General features: G+C 40.8%; 1 protein-coding gene and 1 non-coding gene across 5 annotated transcripts in view; one reads left to right on the top strand and one right to left on the bottom strand.

The window, feature by feature from the left end:
• Window positions 1-25,329, top strand: part of LOC109403681 (diacylglycerol kinase 1) — a 598,539-nt gene that overhangs the window by 10,297 nt on the left and 562,913 nt on the right. For 3 of the 4 annotated variants that reach the window (XM_062853304.1, XM_062853305.1, XM_062853301.1), the window contains exon 2: window positions 7,713-8,760. The exons of the other annotated variant lie outside the window; for it this stretch is intronic. The gene's annotated coding sequence lies outside the window, so the exon portion shown is untranslated. The remainder of the gene's footprint in view (window positions 1-7,712; window positions 8,761-25,329) is intronic. 4 annotated transcript variants of the gene reach the window in all.
• Trnaa-agc (transfer RNA alanine (anticodon AGC)) lies at window positions 8,942-9,013 on the bottom strand. Its single transcript has one exon. It is a non-coding gene; the product is annotated as a tRNA-Ala (tRNA).

The raw sequence follows: 25,329 nt of genomic DNA, 5'->3' as shown, positions 1-25,329 counted from the left end.
ATTAAATGGTATGGTACGTTTTGAGAGCTAAAATGCGATAAATAATGATAAAAATAACGTATGTTCACAGTTGTTTCAAGCCAACGATGAGAGAGATGGTTTTCAGGGGATTTTGATAGAGTTCCAGGAGGTTTCTGGAGCACTTCGGGGGATCTCAGGCATTCCCAGAGAGTTTGGAGCGACCATAGAGGTGTTTCAAGAGGTTTAGTTAGGTTTAGGGTCACAGCTGTAAAGGCGTGGATATGACCATGCTGAGAGCAACGATTCGATTTACTATTGGTCTAGGAACTTTTTGTAAGGGACATTCCTACATTTGTAAAGGATTCCTAATCATCCTTGGACATAGAGTATCCTGGTGGTATTTCATGAGTGTTCCATGAGGTATAGGAGGGATTTCAAGGCGTTACAGAGTGTTTCAAGGGCCTGTGGTGATTTGTAACACATTAAATGTAACGCACATGAACTGAGTTTATAGAAACACGATATACGCATGCAGAATGGCCATTGGAAGTAGTGGAAGCACTCAGCTAATAACCCTCGAGCAGTCGCGTATTTGACTACCTGCAGCGACACCGTGCTCACGCTGTGCACCACAAGCGTGCATTTTTCATGGTGCGTGTACTCAGTACGCGACGCGACCGCTCCCGGGATAATTGACACATTCTACCGTGACGTTACAACGTTTTGATCGTAAATCTTCCAATATTATTGCATATTCGGATACCTTGTAAAATTTCCAATAAGTATTATCTGTTGAACAGTTAGTTTTCACCGGAAAAGTGTTTTATAAATGCAAATGAGTAGCGTGACGTTACAACGTTGTAACGCCACGCTACAAATTTCAATTTTTAACATACTTTTCCAATAAAAACTAACTGTTCATATAAGATTTCTGAAAAATCTGACCAAAAAGGCGTCAAAACGTTGTAACGTCACGGTAGAATGTGTGGAAGTGCTCGTAGAGAACTCACTGAGAAGCAGATTTTGTCTCAGTTGGGACATTAATTATACCAAGAAGAAGAAGGAGGAGAAGAAGAGGAGGAAGAAGAAGGAGTTCTTCACACGATTTTTCTTGATATTCCTTCGAAAACTCTTACAGAAATTTTATCTTGGGATCATTGGCATACCCGGCTATTTATTTTTTCTTACTTTCTTCCATAAACAAACACAAGAAAGAGAAGTACGGAAGATGGATCTCTGGCCCCTTTTTTCATCCCACCTTTTTCGTGTTGATCAAGGAAAATTAAATGAGAAAAGGCTAGCCACGCCAATGTCTTTGATTTCTCCAAACATTTTTCATGGGGTTCTTCCAGGAACTTCAGCTGGAATTCCACAAGCGATTCCTGCTGCGTTTCTTTCAGCAGTTTCTCTTAGGATTCCTCCATAAATTCTTACTGTTATACCTACAGGCATCTCTCTAGGGATTTCTATTGGCATTATTACTGGGAATTTTCAGGGTAGTCTTCCTACCCAAGTAACACACATGTTATATAAAAGTTACGACAGCGCAGGTTTTGGTTGTATAGAAGTTTATTTTACGTTATTTCAACACAATGTTAGAATTACGTAAAATAAACTTCTATACAACCAAAACTTGCGCTGTCGTAACTCTATTATAACATGTGTGTTGCTTGGGTAGGATACTTCCAGAAATGCTTTTGGCGATTCTTCCAGAAATTTTTCTATAGACTCATCCAGAACTTCCTCTAGAGATTTTATCCATTGATTTCTATAGAAACTTTTCATGAAACCACATAACATAAGTGGAACTACTAAGGAGAATGACGACGAAAAGTTGGTTCTTTTTGCTTCGAAAAGAATAGGTATAACTGGTATACAGCACACCGTTCTGTCATCGATATTCATAAACAAAAACTGGCATGACAGCTCTCAATTATTTGTAGCTGGTATAAAACTGTGAAGTCTGGCTAATCCGATTTTGAACACTTAGACAAAATTTAAAAAAATCTCTTGAATTTATCAACAGATTTCTGACGAATACAGTTTTTTTTATTAAGCGGTGCTGTATGGCTCGTCAAAGTGAAAATGACAAAAGTAAAACTTATGTCGAATTCGTTTATTCCCGACGGTGCACTGCACCGGTGTAGAAATTGACACCGGAAAAACGAACGGTTTCGGTGCAATTTGTTGACAGCTTATGATGGTATTAGTAAGAGCGCGTGAGAGCGTCAATGAAAACAATAAAGGATATCAAAAATAAACATAATCAATGTTTTAAGGATTTCCGTGATGAACAAAATTATTTTTATTTATTTTTATTTTTCACTTTCTATATACAATTGACCAATTTTAAAAGTTCTCAGTAAACCACTACATGATAAACTTGTAATGATAAATGTTTCTTGATAATTGTTTTCCAATGTTTTAACACTCCTACATTATTTATCTTCTCCAAATTCTTATAATATCATAATCTTTCAATTAAAAGCTACTTTTTAGAATTCAACAATTTCCGTGGCCCAATAAAAATATGCTAAGGGGCTGTCCATTAATTACGTAAGGGTTTATAGGGGATGGGGGGTTTGGTAAATCTTACGCGCCATAAAAACATATTTGGGTTCTCATACAAATAATAATAAATGGACTGCCCCTAACATACAATTGTTAACGATCTACGTGCACAAATTTAACACAAAAATGTAAAGGCAGTTCAATAGAAAACGTTTAGCTACAACGTAAAAAAGAAAATAAATAAATGCTTTTTAAAACATAACGTTAGGCCGATGCAAATATTTAATTTGTTTTATGTCACCCCGCCCCCCTTCAAAAATCCCAAAATATTGAAGGGGCGAAAAAAAAACATAGCGGCCGAGGACTCTATTTTCAATAGAAAAACTTTTTTAAGCAACAATTTTTCAATAGAAGAAAAATATTTTTTCAATAGTGAGTATAATTTTTAATTTTTCAATAGTATTTTTTTCGTTTGTTCCTTATTATTTTTTGTCCCCCCCCCTCGTACCCGGTGAGAGGTCTCGGACATGAAAGAAAAATAATATTTGCATCGGCCATATTGAGACGCCACTTATATTAAAAACGCTTCAACCATCCTTTAGTGACATTTGTTTGACTTCCAATCCAATGTAATTCAAAAATTCAATATTTGTTGCTAGATTTGTTGTAAGAAAAAAAATAGAATTTACGGTTTTGAAACTGTTTGTACCTACAAAATGTTACTTCAGTAATATTTCAGTTCAATTTTAGATTTTTATTCTATTCTGGGCTTATCTAAACTTTATTACGTAAATTGTTTTCATATATTGTCTATCCGGTTGGAATCAGGACAGACATTAAATCAAAAATTGCCATTTACTTGGACCACAAGTGTCGCATCTGTTTCGCATCTAGTGCGCTGTGTTACTGACAACAACGGGAAGGATGCGCACTACTTTTAACATGATTCAAAAACGTCGCGAGTTGGGTCGCGTCGCGACTTGATTGTGCGAAGTCCGGTTTGGTGGCGGCCCGACAATATCATAGATCACCATGCGACAGAAAAATCTAATGATTAAAATCATTAAAAGTAATCCACATATTTGCGATTATCAAAAAAGTGATGGGAAAAATACACGTTGAATCAACTCTTTGGAATTTCAAGTTACCGATAAATTTTTAAGATTCCTCAGAAGTTGAAAGACGTCATAATCATCGATCAAGTTTAAATAATTTTTAAACGCACAGATTTGCTGTTTGGAAATTAAAACATGTTGAAATAAACGAATATCCAAGAAAACTGTTTACCTAATGCCAAAGAGAAAATCATCATTCCTACCAAAACAAAAACACGATACAAGTTCAGCGATATGCATGTATTGGTAAAACCAGCTTTGTACCTGCTACACCGCGCTCAAACTGGGTGTAGCATTTTCTTGCACCGGTGCCAATCGGGTGTCAAAACAGAACAGTACCTGCGAATAAACGAACGGTTTTGGTGCAAGTTTGCTACACCCGGTGGCAAAGTGGTGCAGGCGGTGCAAATAAACGAATTCGACATTAACTAGACGGGTCACCCAAGCAGTGTAATTTATCCACCAGAGTGCGAGGCCGCCATTTTTAAGTATCCAACATCTTGTATGTAAACATTTGTGTATCCACAAAGGAATCCATTGTGGATACACGATAGATGTTGACTCCTGTCAGATGCATTTGGTGGGATTAGGGTTGCCACATACGTGAATTTATCCCTTTTGTAAATTATGTATGTAACAAACTGGGGCTAGCTTGAAATTCTAGTTTTGTAACGAGCTCTTTCTTATTGGTCTTGTTTCTGTGAAAACTGTCAGGTTTTTCAATTCTTATAAATCTAATGCACCGTGTGATGACTTGTACGTTTCTTCGGTGACCAGTAGAAAACATGATTTTAAAAGCACTTACAGCGACAGGTCGAACAACACAATGTCAACGGGACAAAAGACAAAATGAAAAAATAAAAATTACATGATTTTCAAAGATCGATAATATTTCCAGGAATGAAAAAAAGTCTACGAGTTTGTTCCCGCTTTTAATCTGCACACTAAGATCTCGATCTTGAGCTTGGATTTTTTTGCTGAGTTATAACTTAAACTTTACTACCGGGCTCGACTACCGATTATCAAGAATTCAACAGCTGAGCTGGCTCGACAATTTAGCTCTTTACAATAACTTAGTAAATGAAGTCATCGAGCGAACCAAGCTTAATTTGCTGTTATTTTCACACTACGCGCGTTCGTTGCTATCGAGGTTGATATGCCCGAAAAACCGGATTAGTGCGGCGATACTGTGCGTTATACTAGTTTGACGTCTGCGACAACGGCGACAACAAAGCACGCACGAGGTGGCTACTCAGCAGTCGAGCGAGGGGCGACTGAAGGCAAAAAAGCTTGAAGCGGTGATAATATTTTGACATAAATAAAAATTCGTATATTTTAATCATTTTTAGATTGAGTTTTGCCACCGCTAACAAAAATAACATTGAACGCACTCTTTCTGTTGGTGCAATGAATGCATGGTTCGTTCAGCTGCTAAATGCTATGCAATCTGACGTCTGAGTATTTATTTTATCTCTTCGAAGATTTACTCGAAAGTTTACCAACGAATGAAAAATGCAATACATATTTTTTTTATTTCATTGCGGATAAGAGGCGGAAAAATGTTACACTTGTAAAGAAGATCGTTTAGTACAACATGAAAAAAAATGATCAATGTGCGTTATAATCGATTTTTTGACATCCCGATATATCTATTGTGTAGATGATGCAGCATAAACGAAAATGTATATGTATACATGAATAAGCATGCTATGACACGATGCTTGTTTATAAATACCCAATGTAAAAATGTTAACATATTTAATAATTTTGTTCGACATGTTCAGATTGTGGGACCCCTCGTATATAACTGCTCAAGGCATACATTTAAAAATATCCTAGACTACTAAAGGATAAAAGTGTAATAATAACTGACAGAAACTCGATGTGGATTTTATATTTAATGGATTTCTTATATGAAATGTATTATTACAGATACACAGACTTGCAGTTGCAGGTGCGGAGTACAAAAAGCACGATTTTTTAAACCTGTTGTACAAAATACAACAGCACGATCGCTCGAGGGTTAACATCACTCTCGATGCCTACGCCGGCAGACACCGGATTGGCCAGCTAACAAAAAATATCCGGAAGATTGCTCGCCGGAGGCATAGCAAGACCTCCTCAAATTAATCACTTAAATTGTTCGGAAGTACCCACCAGATCTAAGCGTATCTGAAAAAGAATTAAATGTTTTTTTTCCAAAAAGTGATTGTTCGGTTCTCTACGATGCGGAACTCGATAAGAAAAAGTGAAAAAAGTGCAGTTTGCCTATGCTGCGCCATGGCACTTTTTGGCAGCGTCACTCTTTTCATAGGGTGCTCACTCCTGCCACCAGATGCGGGGGGATCGTTAGCTTTCGTCAAATTTGCCTATTTGTAAAACTATCCTGCTGAGCCAAATTTCTCTACCTTTTCCTCTACCTTTTAATACCATATACCTCTACCTTTTACTTACATCACGCGAAGCAGTAGCATCATGGGTTCTATAGAGATGGGTGACATTTCAACACACACTCAGAAATAAAAGTATACACGGAATCACTATTATTTATGCATTTTGTATCCGCATCTCTCTCACTCTCTTTCTGTTTTCATGCTATCTGGTGCTTCAACTGGGTTGACGAAACACTTCTCTTCAACCCAGACTAAACGGCAGATAGCATATAAAAACAAAAAGAGAGTGAGAGAGATGCGGATACAAAATGCATAAATAATAGTGTTTCCGTGTGTACTTTTATTTCTGAGTGAACGATCAATGTGATACTTTGTTTACAATTCACCTGCTCGAGCGGGAGACTCAAGCTTGACAGCCTATCTTATGCCGTTTTTTTTTTTGTTTCAGTTCCAACCTGGTTTGGAACTGGATGAGTTCACGGTTGCAACCCTAACACAACTTAGGTTCGATTGTGTTGCACATTTGTTTGACTTTATTAGTTTCAGTATTTTCCGCCAGTCCAGTTCTAATCCAGGTTAAAAAAATAAATAAAACGGCATTAATTAATGCGCACCACGATAGGAAGAAAAAAACCTACCAGTAGTGAACATGCATAATTAAACATGATACATATTAAATCCTTAGATTCTTTTCAAATGTTAAGCTCCTAACTAGTATAATGGTTTTGACATTTTGATGTTCCTTATACCATATTCAAATCCCACAATGGGTACAACTTTCTGAGCGCGAGTTCCACTTATGTTATGAAACCCAACAATAACCTCTAGAGGAATCCCTGAGAGAATTTCTGTAGATTGTATTGTTGGAGTTTCTAGAGAAATCCTAGTAGGAATTGCTAGAGGAATCTCCGTAGAAATTTTTAGTGCAAATCCATCAGGAATTCTAAGAGAAGTTGATCGAAGAAATATCTTGAGGAATTTTTGAAGCAGTCCCTGAATGAATCGCAGGAGTAACCACTTTGATAACGCAAAAAAAAAAACAGCTCAGAATGACGTGTCTTGAAAAATCACGAAGTTTGAGGTGTCGCATGATGCAATTGACTCATATTCAAAAGTTGATCCCCGAAACCGGTTCCCCGTAAAACTGGTTCCAAGGCATTTTCACCAGGCATTTTCACCAGGATAGACTTTCAGACATATTTTTCTATCATTTTAGTTCACTGAAAACTGAATTGTTCTCACATCGAAATTCATTTTTCCAAAATTGTCAATTGCAATGACCTATTTTGATTCCGGAAGAACTACTGAACCAGATCGCCATCCCATAAATCCTTAGCAAATACCTAAATTAGAAGAGTATGTGCTTCCTGTGTCAAAATTTTGTCGACAAATATTGTAAAACAAAAAAGTTACAGCGAAAAAAGAGTTTTTTTCACACTCTTGTAAGGGAGGTTGGTAACGGAAGGGTTAATAACTGTGGAAATGCTCATAGAATACTTACTGAGAAGCAGGCTTTGTCTCAGTTTTGATGTTACGTCAAGATAAAGAGGAAGAGCATGTACGTTCCAACAAATGTCGTTCGGTTGAAAACCTCATGGAATACTCGTAATCTCCCCTTTCTATTTCATACGCACTAAATACCATGCGTCTCCATCTCTTCTTACCCAAGCTTGCAAACTTCTAATCCACTTTCGGCTCCCACGACTAATCAAAGTCTATTGTCCGCTTTCAGGAAATCTCGCCAATATATCGTCAATCGTGGCGTCAAGATGCATCCGAACCAATTAATTGGCACATCGCGTGCCACCACGCTACTGGCGAGCGTGCTGGACCGAGCAGCACAGTAGAGTCCCATATTTCACACCTTCTTCCTTCTTTGGGGCACGCTTAATCATCTCCACTGGCAGTCTTGACATACGTGTTGACGATAGAGACGTTTGTTCCCTGTGGGAAACTCATCCTCGGTTGATTTGGGCCGCGCTGCTGGTGAGTGACACTGGGCGCCTGGCGTCGTGAGATTCACACTACACGCACGTGGTGAGAGAAAGAGTATTGCCATAGCTCACGACGATGACGACGACAACGCGGCGGTAGATGAGCGAGTGCTGCACTCCAGTTCACGACGACGACGACGGACGGATGCCAAGCTGGCCTACCCGCAGAACGCTGCTGTAGTTCTTGTCGTGATCCCGTAGCGTGAAGTCGTGTTCGCAAACTGCTGCATAACAGCTGGCTCACTTTGAAGCCATACTTAATGGTGGTACTGTGGAAGGTGTCAGTTCAGTACTTTATAGTGTCAGAAGAACAAAAATGCCTCTCAAGTGACAAGTGGGTGTGTGTATGAATGCAGAAGGTGCTGGCCGGGTGTAATCTACGGCCGTAATTGAAATATTTGCGTGTAATAAATTGAAGATAGAAGGCGGCTCGCGACCCGTCCGTCCGGCGTGCTTCAGTGCTCTCGGTGTCCAACGAATGAGCCGAAAAGTGTGGGTGGGGTGTCAGTAGCAAGCAGAAGCAGCCAGCAGTCAGTCAGTGGTGTCAGTTATCTTCCCCCAAGCGGTGTTAGTTGGACGGGGAAGACTAGTGAAGAACCAGAAGAAGAGACCGTGAGGAAGATTTTTGGAACCGCCGATGACGCTCACAGTGGGAAAATGTAAAGTGAGAAAAGGTTTTTTCAATGCCGCTGGATTTAATTAATCTGGAGAATCAATTTCCTAAGTGAAAATATATAATCGAATAAAACAGTTGTCGTTAGATTCATCCATCAAAAGTGAAGAAAAGTAAGTATGTTTTCAATTATTTTTACACTTGTTTGATGAGTGCAAATGGATATAGACTGATTCAGAAAATATAAATAAATACACTTAGATTATTAAATAAAATGAACTATGATTTTCAAATAACTCAACGTACATATGTACAGATAGGTAAATTATTGGTTAAATTGAAAAAAAAAATCCATAGCTCAGGTGAGATTTGAACTCACGACCCTTATTCGCTAGACAAGTGCTTTACCAACTAAGCTACCGAGCCAATTATTGACCCGGCATTTTAGTTGTCATAAGGTAATTCAAATCTCATAGATGTCTATCATCATTCCCTAAACCGCAAATATAAACATCTCTGTTGTACATATGTATGACGAGCGAAAGCGATTTATTTATTGTTTGAAACTTTTTGCCTATCGCACAGGCACTCAACGACTTTGTTGAGGAAGAACAATTGCTACCTGTAAGGCGATCAAACGAGTACGTTGAGTTATTTAAAAATCATAATTGACCAGACGGATTGGTATTACCGAAAATATGCACTTTGAGTGAGTCGTTTTCGAGCATCTACCTCTACGTAGTTATCAGTCGTATCAAACAAAATGCGAACGAATGAAAGTACCGTAATGATAAAGTGCTTGAAGAAACTTATTTGAATATTGTGCTCAAATTGAAATGGCAGTCAATCGTTAATGTATATTTGTAATTTCTGAAAAAATGCAAACAGGAGTTGTTATTCTGTTTTAAGTTTAGAGTAGTGTAAGCAAGTTCGGACAGCAAGCGATTTCCCGGCAATAATAATTGAATACCTAGTATTTGCCAAACGGAAACTATGAGCAACCTTAGGAAAGATCGGGTAACCAACCCCGGTGGGAACTTTGGTCGTAGGCTGACAGGGAAGGGGGGGTTTGCTTCGGCAAACCTGAGCGTCTGTTCTCCAGGAGGAGCGGCTCACAACAGCGTCTGATCCCCATGTTAGGGGCGGCTGATCTACGTCCGAGTGCCAGGGAAGGACTCTAAGCTCAACTGTGCACTATGGTCCTCCGGAAAGTAGGGGGTTGGTGTCAGGCCCTACGAGCCAGCCGTAAAAAAACATTGTAACTGAAAATCAGCAACAGAATAATACGATCCGAGACCAATGGCAACGACCCCAGCGAACAAAAAAGACTTGCGATTGGAAACTCGGTACGTGGAACTGCCGATCTCTCAACTTCATTGGGAGCACCCGCATATTCGCCAATCTACTGAAGGACCGCGGGTTCGGCATCGTAGCGCTGCAGGAGGTGTGTTGGACAGGATCCATGGTGCGAACGTTTAGAGGTAATCATACCATCTACCAGAGCTGCGGCAACACACGTGAGCTGGGAACAGCTTTCATCGTGATGGGTGATATGCAGAGGCGCGTGATCAGTTGGTGGCCGATCGACGAAAGAATGTGCAGGTTGAGGATCAAAGGCCGATTCTTCAACATCAGCATAATAAACGTGCACAGCCCACACTCCGGAAGTACTGATGATGACAAGGACGCATTTTACGCGCAGCTCGAACGCGAGTACGATCGCTGCCCAAGCCACGATGTCAAGATCATCATAGGTGATTTGAACGCTCAGGTAGGACAGGAGGAGGAATTCAGACCGACGATTGGTAAGTTCAGCGCCCACCAGCAAACGAACGAAAACGGCCTACGACTCATTGATTTCGCCGCCTCCAAAAATATGGCCATACGTAGCAACTTTTTCCAACACAGTCTCCCTTATGGAGATTAAATACCACAGCAGACGGAATCTCAAATCGACCACGTTCTGATTGATGGACGGCACTTCTCCGACACTATCGACGTCCGGACCTATCGTGGAGCCAACATCGACTCCGACCACTATCTGGTGATGATCAAACTGCGCCCAAAACTCTCCGTCATCAACAATGTACGGTACCGGCGACCGCCACGGTACAACCTAGAGCGACTGAAGCAACCGGATGTCGCCTCAGCTCAGCATACGCGCAGAACCTCGAAGCCGCGTTGCCAGATGAAGGCGAGCTCGATGAGGCCCCTCTAGAGGACTGCTGGGGTACAGTGAAAGCAGCCATCAACGACGCAGTCGAGAGCACCATCGGGTACGTGAAACGGAATCGACGGAACGAATGGTTCGACGAAGAGTGCAGAACGGTTTTGGAGGAGAAGAACGCAGCGAGGGCGGTAATGCTGCAGCGAGGGACTCGACAGAAAGTGGAACGTTACAAACAGAAGCGGAAACAGCAGACCCGCCTCTTTCGGGAGAAAAAGCGCCGCCTGGAAGAAGCGGAGTGTGAAGAAATGGAACTGCTGCGCCGTTCCCAAGAAACACGGAAGTTCTATCAGAAGCTCAACGCATCCCGCAACGGCTTCGTGCCGCGAGCCGAAATATGCAGGGATAAAGACGGAGGCCTCTTGACGGACGGACGTGCGGTGATCGAAAGGTGGAAGCAGCACTTCGATCAGCACCTGAACGGCGTGGAGAACGTAGGCATGGGAGCCCACGGCAACGGAAGGAACGACGACGCCCCAAGTAACCAGTAAGCAGTTAAAGTAGCATTCCTTAAGCATTATAGTAGCCTTTACGACAAGGCGTTTAATGCTAATTAGCCGTATATGCGCCTATAGTGCTACCTTACAGCAGGTTTTGGCAAAATAACGGGCTGTCTTAGTGCTATCCCTTCAGGAACGTCGTGTTGAAATGTCAAAGAAGCGTAACGCCTCGTCGAGCAAAAAACAAAACAAAAATAGATTGACGTCTGCTTCTCGTTCTCTCATCCTGCTTCCAGGTTCATCGTCCTTCCATATTCCAGCCGGTGCTAGGTGGTACTTTTTTGCTGATTTTTGTAGTGATGTAGGTTTGAACTTACGATCCGGAGATTGATTAATCATATCTGCTTCTGATTCTGTTGCTCCTGATCCACGATGCTAAAGCTGTTCCAGTGGCGTGCGTTGATTTAATCGCCAATATAAAGAATGATTCGATAACAGCTTCAGATTCAACATCAAAAACTTGTTTTCATTGAGATGTTTCATTGTGGTAGAGGATTACGATCCCTTCTTTTAAATATCTGTGGAATATGATTCTTTCTTCCCTCTTTCAAACAATCCTCTGATCCACCAAAGCATCCACCTATTCGGCACACATTTTTTGACGAAATGATAAATAATTGGTGATTTTTCGATGGATATATTCCCAAACCAATCCAGCTGCAGTAATGTTTTCTTTGGTGCTTTTGGATGAGTACAGGAAAATGAAGAAACAAATAAGATGCACAAATTTGTAAACAGAAGCATAGGCTTTGTAAGAGGGAGACAATATGTGTTGCCAAATGCGTAACATATCTCCCAACCTTTTTGCTCCTAGCATTTAAAGAGCAGTTGAAAAGCATTTTGATTGCTCCCAAGTAAAAACACTTCAAGCAGATGAAATGCTAATTAACAGCCAAAAGCATTTGTGCAGCACAGCTTATGCTAACTCAAGGCAGTTATGCATTCAAACTGCTTATGTAGGGCAGCAAGCAGTTTAAATGCATAATACGGGCTGATACACGGCTTATTCAAATGCTTAGTGGTTACCTGGGGCCAGTGCAGCGGAGGACGGAAATGAACCAACTCCCACGCTGAGGGAAGTTAAGGATGCCATTCACCAGCTCAAAACCAACAAAGCAGATGGTATCGCAGCTGAACTCATCAAGATGGGCCCAGAAAAGTTGACCACCTGTTTGCATCGGCTAATAGTCAGGATCTGGGAAACCGAACAGCTACCGGAGGAGTGGAAGGAATGGGTAATCTGCCCCATTCACAAGAAAGGCGACCATTTGGAATGTGAGAATTTCAGGGCGATCACTATTTTGAATGCTGTCTACAAAGTGCTATCCCAGATCATCTTCCGTCGTCTGTCATCTAAAACAAATGAGTTCGTGGGAAGTTATCAAGCCGGCTTCATCGACGGCCGGTCGACAACGGACCAGATCTTTACCGTACGGCAAATCCTCCAGAAATGCCGTGAATACCAGGTCCCAACGCACCACCTGTTCATCAACTTCAAAGCGGCATACGATAGTATCGACCACGCAGAGCTATGGAGAATCATGGACGAAAACGGCTTTCCTGGGAAGCTGACTAGACTGATTAAAGCAACGATGGACGGTGTGCAAAACAGCGTAAGGGTTTCGGGTGAACTATCCAGTTCATTCGTATCTCGCCGGGGACTGCGACAAGGTGACGGACTCTCATGTCTACTCTTCAGGTATCGTGAAGGTATCGTGTGTCCCATCTACAAAAAGGGCGACAAGTTGGATTGCGGGAACTACCGCGCGATCACACTACTGAGCGCTGCCTACAAAATACTCTCTCAAATTTTATGCCGCCGTCTATCACCGATTGCAAGAGAGTTCGTGGGGCAATATCAGGCTGGATTTATGGGTGAACGCGCTACAACGGACCAGATGTTCGCCATCCGCCAGGTGTTGCAGAAATGCTGCGAATACAACGTGCCCACACATCACTTGTTCATCGATTTCAAATCGGCGTATGATACAATCGATCGAGAACAGCTATGGCAGATTATGCACGAATACGGATTCCCGGATAAACTGATACGGTTGATCAAGGCGACGATGGATCGAGTGATGTGCGTAGTTCGAGTATCAGGGACACTCTCGAGTCCCTTCGAATCTCGCAGAGGGCTACGGCAAGGTGATGGTCTTTCGTGCTTGCTGTTCAACATTGCTTTGGAGGGTGTAATAAGAAGAGCGGGGATAAACACGAGTGGGACGATTTTCACGAAGTCCGTTCAGCTGCTTGGTTTCGCCGACGATATTGATATTATTGCTCGTAAATTTGAGACGATGGCGGAAACGTACATCCGACTAAAAAGTGAAGCCAGGCGAATCGGATTAGTCATTAATGTGTCGAAGACAAAGTACATGATGGCGAAGGGCTCCAGGGAGGAATCACCGCGCCCGCCACCCCGAATTCATATCGACGGTGATGAAATCGAGGCGGTTGAAGAATTCGTGTACTTGGGCTCACTGGTGACCGACGACAACGACACCAGCAGAGAAATTCAGAGGCGCATTGTGGCAGGAAATCGTGCCTACTTTGGACTCCGCAGAACTCTACGATCGAATAAAGTTCGCCGTAACACGAAGTTAACCATCTACAAAACATTGATTAGACCGGTCGTCCTCTATGGGCACGAAACATGGACCCTACGTGCAGAGGACCAACGCGCCCTTGGAGTTTTCGAACGGAAGGTGTTGCGTACCATCTACGGCGGAGTGCAGATGGAAGACGGGACTTGGAGAAGGCGAATGAACCACGAGCTGCATCAGCTGCTGGGAGAACCAACCATCGTCCATACCGCGAAAATCGGGAGGCTACGGTGGGCGGGTCACGTCATCAGGATGTCGGATAGCAACCCGACTAAAATGGTTCTCGAGAGTCATCCGACCGGTACAAGAAGACGTGGAGCGCAGCGAGCTAGGTGGAGGACGATCTGCGGACCCTACGCAGAGTGCGGAACTGGAGACAAACATCCATGGACCGAGTGGAATGGAGGCGGCTCCTATGTACAGCAGAGGCCACCCCGGCCTTAGCCTGACCGGTAAGGTAAGATTCCGAGAGCTTTGAGATAGTACGAGCATCAAAAATCCATTGTACGAGTCATATGAAACTAAGTCTTATCTCATTGAGGCCTTAAGTTAGTGAGTAAGTAAGACGGCAAGTTAGTGAGTTAATGAGTTGGAGAGTGTGATGTTGTGAGTGAATCAATTTGCGAGTTAGTGAGTGAGTTGGTACGTGAGTGAGAGAGTAAAAGAGTGAGCATCTGAGTGAGTTAATCAGTGGGAGGAAACGGCCCACTGATTAACTCACCCAAAGTAACAATCAGCAAGCCTCATGTTTTGTCCTAGTTTCATACGAGCATGTGGAAAAGCTAGTTGTTCTATATTAGTTTTGTGTGGCAGTTTTTCAATTTACACCTTTGGCATTCCATAAAACTATCATATAACTTCTGCTATGAACATCTTCAGTTAAAGACTTGCAAGTTGTCATGAATTGGTTTTGTCACTAATTTTCCATTTCCATTTTCCATTATTCCATTTCAATAAAACTTGCATTTACGGTTGTTGTCGGAGAGTGTTTTTTCGTAAACAAATATACAAAACTGTGAGGCAACGGCTAGAACCAACAAAATATTTCGTGGTCGAAGAAATGCTGTGATAAAACCGTTAGTTCTATCATAAGCTCAGTTATGACCACCCCTGGAGGGTTAGTCCTATCGGAGAAATCATCAGGAACACAGAGTTTTATCAGAAAAAAACATGTCGCCTAGCCGGGATAATAAAACTATGATACAACCCGAAATCCAGGGTCTCCAGATAGCCTAGTGGTTAAGGCTATGGATCGCCAATCCGGAGATGGCGAGTTCGATTCCCGTTCCAGTCGGGAAAATTTTCTCGACTCCCTGGGCATAGTGTACCATTGTACTTGCCTCACAATATACAAATTTATGCAATGGCAGGCAAAGGAAGCCCTTCAATTAATAACTGTGGAAATGCTCAAAAAGAACACTACGTTGAAGCGAGGCAGGCCAAGTCCCAGTGGGGACGTAGAGCTATAAAGAAGAAGAAGAAGAACAACCCGAAATCCCAAGCCGGTATGCATACCAAGTCCTGTAGATCATAATAATATTGGGCCAACTAGTCAGAACGTGGGCCTTTTGAGGCATATAAGAGCTCGAGAGTACTTTCAAGTCGGCATCAATGGTTTTATTGCTAGGGTTTTGAATCGCTAAAAACTTCGATTAAATCAAAATTATTACTTAGGGAGTGAGTGGTAAGCTATTTTCCAAGTAACAATTTTGATTTTATCGAAGTATTTTAGCGATTCCAAAACCCTAGCAATAAAACCATTGATGCCGACTTGAAAATACTCTCGAGCTCTTATATGCCTCCAAAGGCCCACGTTCTGGCTAGTGGGCCCAATCTTATTATGATCTACAGGACTTGGTATGCATACCGGCTTGGGATTTCGGGTCGTATTCTAAATAAAACCACCTTCTGACTTGTCAAATACTTGTTTTGTTTATTTGTCACTATCAATGTTCGATCGTCAGAATAAATTATGCTTGGTTGTTTATCCAGAGATCAATTGGAAAGATGCCGATCTGGAATTCAGGTTTGTTTTCCTATGTAATACGTGTTAGAAGACATTCCACGGGGAATTTGTGGTGAATGTGACTGTGATAATGACAAAAACATAAGTGCGCTACACAAACTGTGCATTAATTGGAAGTAAAATGCATTTTATTTACTCGGTGGAATTGGGTACAAAAATGGTTTTGTCAATGAGCGGAGTTTCGAAGACACAATATAATTTTTCTGAGAATAAAATGGTTGAATCGTTAAGTTTAATCTTAATCTGCACGTGAAATCATAAAAATGAGTAATGATTTTTCAGTATTTACATAAATTATCCCGGCCAGGCGACATGTTTTTACCCTTCTTACACCCATAAGAAGGGTATAAATATCGCTCGAAAAACCGACTTTCGATCCGAGGCCCGGAGGGCCGAGTCTCATATACCAATGAACTCAGCTCGACGAACTGAGCAAATGTATGTATGTGTGTATGTGTGTGTGTGTGTATGTGCGTTACAAAAAAAAGTCACGCACGTTTCTCAGCCGTCTGTCAACCGATTTGAGTTCTCTTGGAAGCAAATGAAAGCTACTACATCCTAGTAGAACGCTATTGAATTTTTTTTCGATTGGACGTTTGGTTACCGAGATTTCTTTCGAAGAGTACTTATGAGTCATAAATCTAAACTTTTTAAGATTTTTGACCAAGTGTATCATAATAAATATTTCGGCCGTTTGTCAATCAATTTGTGTTCTCTTGGCACCAAATGAAAGCTACAGCATCTTAGTAGATCGACCAGAAATTTTTTTTCGATTGGACATTTGGTTACAGAGATATCTTTCGAAGAGTACTTAGGATTTATACAACTAAACTTTTTGAGATTTTTGACCAAGTGTATCATAATAAATATCTCAGCCGTCTGTCAACCGATTTCGGTTCTCCTGGCACCAAATGAAAGCTACAACATTCTAGTAGAACCCTATACAATTTCATTAGGATTGGACATTTGATTACCGAGATATCTTTCAAAGAGTACTTGGGAGTAATACTTTTTAAGAGATTTTTGACCAAGGGTACTATAATAAATATCTCAGCCATCTGTCAACCGATTTGGGTTCTCTAAGCACCAAATGAAAGCTACAATATCCTTGTAAAAGGCCCTGAAATTTTATATCGATTCGACATTTGATTACTGAGATATCTTAAGAAGAATATTTCAATAAATTATTTTTTTTATTATTATATTCACTTGTTATCTTGCATTAGTCCCAGCATTAGTTGACCAGTCTATGGGAAATTATTTTTCAATAAATAATGCTGACCTTCTCTCTCTCTCTTCTTGGCGTAACGTCCTCATTGGGACAAAGCCTGCATCTCAGCTTAGTGTTCTATGAGCACTTCCACAGTTATTAACTGAGAGCTTCCTCTGCCAATGACCATTTTAAAAGACACTACACCGTCTTCAGCCAGAGGCTGCACAGACTGAACATTACCAACACTAGACAACGGACAACACACATAACACCCAGTGGCCCAATGGAGAATTTTTCGTTTGACGAAAAGTTTTCCCCGACTGGAGCGGGAATCGAACCCGCACTCCGAGGCTTATGAAACGCCTAGACGACTGACGCCGCAAACCGCACGGCCACGAAGCCCACATGCATGCGTATATCGTGTGGCAGGCACGAAGATACTCTATGCCCAAGGAAGTCAAGGAAATTTCCTTTACGAAAAGATCCTGGGCCGACCGGGAATCGAACCCGTCACCCTCAGCATGGTCATGCTGAATACCCGTGCGTTTACCGCCTCGGCTATATGGGCCGACCTTATACAAAGTGTATACTAGTAGGTTATTGTTTTCAACAAAATTATAAATAACAAATACACAGAAATTCTATGAAAAATAACAATATGGTCAATGAAAGCTTTGAATTTATATATTGTGGGAACTAGACAGCCAAAATAACTAGCTAATTCCAAAACTGATTAGCATAGTAGATATATTATTTTTGACCTTTTTACACCATAACCATGAATACCAAGTACTTCGGAGCTAATTTATTCGACTGATTAAGAGATATTAGACAAAGTGTATCGCGCTGATTTCTTGTCCATTTGTTAATCGATTCAAGATCTTTTGGCAGTTAACAAAAGATACAATATTCCAGAATATGTAAGCTATTTTTTTTAAGTTTCACACAAGATTCTAGAAGGTGTATGGCATTTCTGGTAGTTTAGTCCATGGTCCATGATGCTATTTTGGAAACCAATCCACTAGATGCCAAATCCACAATATTTTCTAGAATTTTTGGTCCATCACACAAAATAAATATGCTAAATACAAATAATACAACAATAGTTTTATAAAGTGTAAGAAGGGTTCTGTTCACCATAGGTGGATTAAATCGGGTTTTTTCTGATAAAACTATGTGTTCCTGATGATTTCTCCGATAGGGCTAACTCTCTTGAGCAGAGATGGCATGGATACACTGATAAACAGCTCTGCGTACACATCTTCAATAAAATGTGCGCCGCTCTGTTTTGCTACGAATGTGGTCCGGCAACAAACACACATCGCTCAGCCGTAACTCTTTGCGTGAGAGTGCGAATGTGTAAGTTGCCACACCAGCTGCGCGAGACGTCGCAGAGCTCAAACTTCTTCTGCGTGAGCTTCGCTCATTTCTAGGAATGTGCTACACATCTGCGCTGTCTGAGCTGCAAGTTGTAGGCTCTCGGCAGTACAGAGTAGCGCAGCGCTGCGATGTGAGCTTTGTGTTGGACTGTACTTTCTCTTGCTTTCCTGCGCTCACCGTCGTGCGCGATGCGACAACGATACCGAGCGCGTGCAGTCGGATCACGCAGAAGATAATTCTTTACACGCACTCTTTCTCATCATGCAGGCTGTGTGTAATGTGTATTTTTTATCTCCTCACTTAACGCTCTGAGGTGGATGCCATCTCTGCTCCTGAGGTGGTCATAACTGAGCTCATGATAGAACTAACGGTTTCATCACAACATTTCTTTGTCTATGATACGGCCACGAAATATTTTGTTGGTTATAACCGTTGCCTCACAGTTTTGTATATTTATTGAAATGGAAAATAATTAGTGACAAATCCAATTCATGACCATTTGCAAGTCTTTAACTGAAGATGTTTATAGCAGAAGTTATATGATAGTTTTAAGGAATGCCAAAGGTGTAAATTGAAAAACTGCCACATAAAACTAATATGTATTGAACAACTAGCTTTTTCACATGCTCGTATAAAACCAGGATAAAACATGAATATACCTTCGAGGCATGATGATTGTTACTTGGGTTGGTGAGTCAGTTAGCGACTTTGAAAGTTCGCTAGTAAGTAAGTTGGTAAGTTAGTGAGTTTAAATGAATAAGTGAGTGAGTTTGTGAGTGATGTAGCAAAAGAGTTAATTAGTGTATCAGTGCGTTAGCAAGTGAGTGTGTGGGTAAGTAAGTGAGTAAGAGTGTATGTGCGTGAATAACGACAATGATCTTGAATGATGATTAATGCATATATTATATCAGCAATCAAACAATATTACGAATAAAATACATTGGTATGGACCATGTTGTCATAAGTATACTAAGTATCATAAATAAGCATCAACACACTTATTCATCAACTCATTGAAAACTGATTTTCAAGTCTAGTCTAGTCTAGTGTAGTCTACTCATACACAGCCAATTACTGAAAGTATCCTGGAAAGTTATCGAAACGATTACATACTTCCATATTTTTTTCTTGTCAATATTAATGATTGCAGTACGTCGGAGACGAATTGCAAGCAATTAGGCGACCAGGTCTACTGTTCAGCGTTTTAATCTATCTATATATATAAAAATGAGTTTGAAGTTCCTTTGAGGCAACAAAACTCACGAACGGCTGAACCGATCGGGATGACTCTTGCAGGGTTTGTTTCGTATTCATGATGGCTGTGTTTATATGTAAAAAAAAGTTACGAAAATCAACTAAAATGAACAGCAATTGTAAAATTACTGAAATTGTTATGAGCGGGGAAGAAATTCAAAGCGATCACAATAAAACCAATCTAGAGTGCGGTGCCAAAATGATTCCCCAGCAGTTGTCAAACAAGCACAATCAAAATGGCAGTAGGTACAACGTCTGCCGGGACAGCTAGTTCGACAATAAAAACATTGAGTGGGGACATCTAGTACCAACCGCTCAGTTTATGGAAAAGCATATGGTTAAAATCGGTGGGAGTGACGATACTTAGAAGGTTAATGTCACCCCTTGGTCCTTGGTCTTTTCTGGCATTTAGTCCGTGACCTGGCCCTAGTGTCTAGGCTTAAGCGCCTTTACTCGCTCTCTGTAAGAAAACTAAAATGTCATGGTCCCAAGACCCCTCAATGGCCCGACATAAAAAAATGAATTAGATACAAATCGGATTAGTAAATTTTTGTCCTTTACTCTTCAATGCATTAATTATCTATGCTGAATGTCGATTAAAAGTTCAGAAAATACAAAACATGCTTTTAAAAAAGCAGTTTATAAAGAAAAGATCATAACTTTTTGTTTTTTTTTTTCAAACTTCTTACTTGTTTAATGTTACACACCGAGTGGCGCAGTGGTCCACACGTTCGCTTCATAAGCGGATGGTCATGGGTTCGAACCCAGCCCCGGCACTTGCAATTTTTCGTCAGTTGCTCTTCCCCCCGAGAGCAGCTGGCACCTGACCCTCTTCGGAGCATATAGCTCTAACGGACCCGGAATTTGGATATCGGCGAACCGCAACTCATAATGGACGACCCCCAATTCGACTGGAAAAGGAACAGCAGCCAACCACCAGCATCATCGTGCTCATCATTCTACCGTGGACAGGGTAGAAAAGTTGAAGCAGCACAAGGCACCAGTTCGATACAGTTGAATTAGAATAGAATACTTGTAGGCGCTGTACAAAAAGTGTAAGTGCAGCGTCCAATTGGAATCGCTCACGTAGTGCCCAAGTGGACAAAAGAGCTGTAAATTAGGTTAAGTGATTAAGAATAAAAAAAAAAAAAAATGTTACACACCGATAACTGAATAATAGTCCACCACTGCAGCATTTCAAGTTCAGAAACATAATTCAACTCATGGAAAACTGATTCTCTGAGTAAAAATGTATGGTCATGACTCCCACAAAGTTCATTACAAATGAAAGCTGTAAGTGTTATTTTCTGTGTTAAGTTGGCGATTATCAAGCCACTCACCAACCAACTCAATTAATCATTAGCTCAATAATTTATCTGAACCACAAACAGTGTCATGCAAATAAGAAAAACCATATCGTCCCCACGTCTACTCATTCATCAACTCACGCTCTCATAAACTTGTACGGATATCAATGCACTCTCCAACTTCAACTTATTAACATTATCATAACTTCACTCATTCATTCTGAGATTTTTCTCAATCGATGATATTTACGAGTCATTTTATTAAGTATCCTTTATGTAATTATATCACATCGATTTAAAAGCTCTGATTATTTAGCTTTGACTTTTTTGTTCAACTCCTAGTAGGCTAAATGCTCTTATTTTATACCTAAACTGCCCAAATTTGGGGCTGGTTCAACCAACAGTGAAATTTTGAGATTTTTTGATGCACTTCACGAAAAGTTACAGCAAAGTGAGCATTTTTTTGCAAAGCAATTTTTTGGCTGTCTCGATTAGACACGTGCACCGTCGTGCCGCGCCACCATCGCAGGTGCTTTTTCCAACCCGGAAACTGTCAGATAAGTTGGACCGGTGCACCGTTGTTCATATATTCCCAAGCCGATTAGAAAACGACATTTATTTTTCTTGCCAGCATTTATTAACCATCTGTTTAGACCAGATAGCAATAATATTGAGAAATTTCAAATAGCTTGTTTACTTTTCTCTTGTAAATTTAAACACATTCTCCTACATGGAATATATGGCAATTTCCGTTGATATTCTTGGTAATTTCTTTACAATTCCCTCGGCAGATTTTTTTTTTAAATCTGTAGAGATTACTCTACGAATTTCAAAAAGTATTTCTACAGAGAACCTTCAATGGATTCTTTCTTAAATTACATATTTTTTTTCCAGAATTGCTTCAGAAAGCCTTCTATGGAATGCAGATTTTTCTTAGAAATCCATTCAGGGTTTCTTTCAGAACGAAATCTCCCCAGAAATTACTCACGAACTGCATTTATGATTTTTTTTCAAGTGTTTTTAGCAGATATTTAAGAAATTCATGCAGAAATTCGTACAGAGATTCCTACAAAAGTTCATTCGAGTTTTTCTCCTTGTATTTCCTTAGAAATTCCTTCAGGATTTCTTCTGAAAATACTTCTAGGAATTTTCATTCGGAGTTTTTAGAAAATTCAGAAATTTCTCCAGAAATAATCCCTAGAAACTTCTACAAAAATATCTTTGGAAATTTCTCTTGAGATTTTTGTAGGAGTCGTCATTGAATTTTTAACGTTTCTCCAGGTATTCATTTAAGATTTTTTTTTAAATATCGTCCATGAACCCCTCCGGGAATACTTTCAGAAAATCCTTCATGAATTTTAGTCACGGATTTCTTTTGAAATTCTTCTCAATATTGCCTTTCTCGCAGGCTTGACAGAAACTCCTTCGCGAGAAAATGAGGAAGCGATTTCGGCGATTTTCTGAGGAGTGAAAATAAAACTCAGAAATCACAACGCAAATCCTCAACAGCAGCGAGCGCGAGCTTGCCGCGCAGCGAGGAGTTCGTCCAACACTCATAATTTCTTGTTGTGTTTCTCACGTCCACTCACACTCAAAAAGCTCTCGCGAGTTCCACTCCCATACAAAGACAGACTCTCGAGGCGAAAATCGCACTCAAAAACCCGAAATAATCATCGGCTCTTTTTTCGTTCCCCTCTTCCTCGCTCAGTTTTTATTGCCTCTCTGTTTGGGGTTCGTTCGCTCCCTCGCGACGAGGCAGAAGCAAAACACCGCTCTAGAGCATGTTGCAAAACTCTTTTGATTTCGAGGAGGATTATCAAGCCTGCTTTCTCGTACACTAAGTGTACTGGAAAGGCTATATGTTCACTCCAAAAATGACTTTTTGATAGAAGGCTCGGAGGGTCGAGTCACATATATCAATCGACTCAGCTCGACGAATTGAGGTGATGTCTGTGTGTGTGTATGTATGTGTGTGTGTGTGTGTGTATGTGTGTGTGTGAGTATGTGTGTGTACAAAATAAACTCACATCACTTTTTGGCAGTAAACCTCAACCGATTTTAATGACCGACGGTTCATTCGATGCGGAATCTGGTCCCATTGTTTCCTATTGAAAATGGTTCAGATCGGTTCAGCCGTTCCGGAGTTATGGCCATTTAGGTGTTCCGGATCGGTACCCTTGGAAGGGGCCATACATAAAAATGTAACAAACACATACATGCGACACATCAAACTGCGGCATTTTCGAAAACCTGATGGACAGTAATCAAGAAAACATTCTCAGACCATATCTGAACCGGTTGTGTTCTGGAACCGGTTCCGGGTGTCCCGCCGGATGTGGCCAAATATAAAAGTGAACCAAATCCATGCATGCGACACATCAAATTGCGGCAATTTCGTTAACCTGATGGACAGTTAGCAAGAAAACAGTCTCAGACCATATCTGAACCGGTAGTGTTCCGGAACCGGTTCGGGGTGTCCTGCCGGATGTGGCCAAATATAAAAGTGAACCAAATTCATGCATGCGACACATCAAACCGCGGCATTTTCGATAACCTGATGAGCAGTTAGCAAGAAAACAGGCTCAGACCATATCTGAACCGGTATTGTTCTGGAACCCGTTTCGGGTGTCCCGCCGGAAGTGGCCAAATATAAAAGTGAACCAAATCCATGCATGCGACACATCAAACTGTGGCATTTTCGTTAACCTGATGAGCAGTTAGCAAGAAAACAGTCCCAGACCATATCTGCACCGGTAGTGCTTCGGAACCGGTTCCGGGTATTCCGCCGGAAGTTGCCGTATATAAAAGTTGACAAAACTTTTGCATACGGCACATCAAATCACGGCTTTTTCGACAACTTGATGACCGGTTATTGAGGGAGTAGGCTAAGACCACATTATGGACTGCCAGTAGCGCCGAAACTAGTTCCGGGTTTTCCTCCGAAAGCGGCTAAATATAACATTGAACCAAACCCATGGCTTTTTTGATAACCTAATAAACTTTAGCAAGCAGATAGGCTCAGACTATTTAAGAGACTATCGGTAGTGATCCACAACCGGTTCCGGGCCGGAAGTGACACCAAACCCATGCATGCGATAGCTCAAATCACGGCTTTTTAGGTAACATGTTGAACAGTTGCAAGAAAATAGACGCAAGCCATATCAGTGTGTTACGGAACCGATTACGGGTATCCCAACAGAAATGGTCAAATGTAAAAGAGAACCAATACATGCGACATATCAATGACTTACTCAGTAACAAGATAAGCGGTTAATCAACAAATAATCTCAGACCATATTTGGGAGAATCGGTAGTGTTTCAGATCTGGTGACAAGATGAGTAACGCTTCGGAAGTGGTAAAATATAGAATGGAACTAAACCATAGCGGCGGTTTTGATAATCTGATGAACGGTCAACAAGAAAATAGTCTCAGGCCACATCTAGAGCTTGTAATAATATTTCGGAATCGGTTGCGGGTGTTCCATCGAAAGTGATTTAATACATGTGAATCAAAATCACGCATGCGATACATACAATCGCGGCTTTTTCAATAATTTGTCGAACGTTAAGCAAGAAAATAGCCTCAGATCACATGAAGTTTCGGCTTTTCAGGTAACCCGATGAATAGTTGAAAATAACATAGTCTCAGACCATATTTGAGACAACCGCAATCGGTTGCAGGTGTCCCGCCGGAAGTGGTCAAACGCAAAATTTAACAAAACCCATGCAAGCTGCACTTCAAACAGCGTAATTATAAAGGAGATCAAAATGCAGGGGATACTCAAAATAACTGGGACAGGTAAAATTTTCACTTTTCAAAAAATGTTCAACTCGCTGTAACTTTTTGAAAAGGCATCAAATATTCTCAAATTTTTACTGTAAGTTCATCAACTAGTTGTGTATCAGTGGTCAAAACTTGGAAAGATCGGGCTATTCTATACGAAGTTATAAAGGTTCTAAAAAAAGGTATAATTATTCGATAGCCAACTTTGAGCTGTTATATCTCCGGATTCAATGAACCGAATGCAATGAAATTTTGATCATATATGACTTATATAATGAGCTATTAATAACATTTGACTAAACTTAAAATTCTTTACACGAAAGAAAATTATAACGATTTGATATTTTTTCTAATATAACACCAATTTATCCAAAACTTCATCATCGTTTCAAAATTCGAGATAGTAATTATAGTTCATTTAAATTCCCTCTAGTTGACTTGAATA

The sequence above is a fragment of the Aedes albopictus genome, chromosome 2 (genome assembly GCF_035046485.1).
Source record: "Aedes albopictus strain Foshan chromosome 2, AalbF5, whole genome shotgun sequence".
In the NCBI taxonomy this organism is placed as follows: domain Eukaryota; kingdom Metazoa; phylum Arthropoda; class Insecta; order Diptera; family Culicidae; genus Aedes; species Aedes albopictus.
Note: the sequence above shows the minus strand (reverse complement) of the source record. Positions and strands in the feature narration are given on the sequence as shown.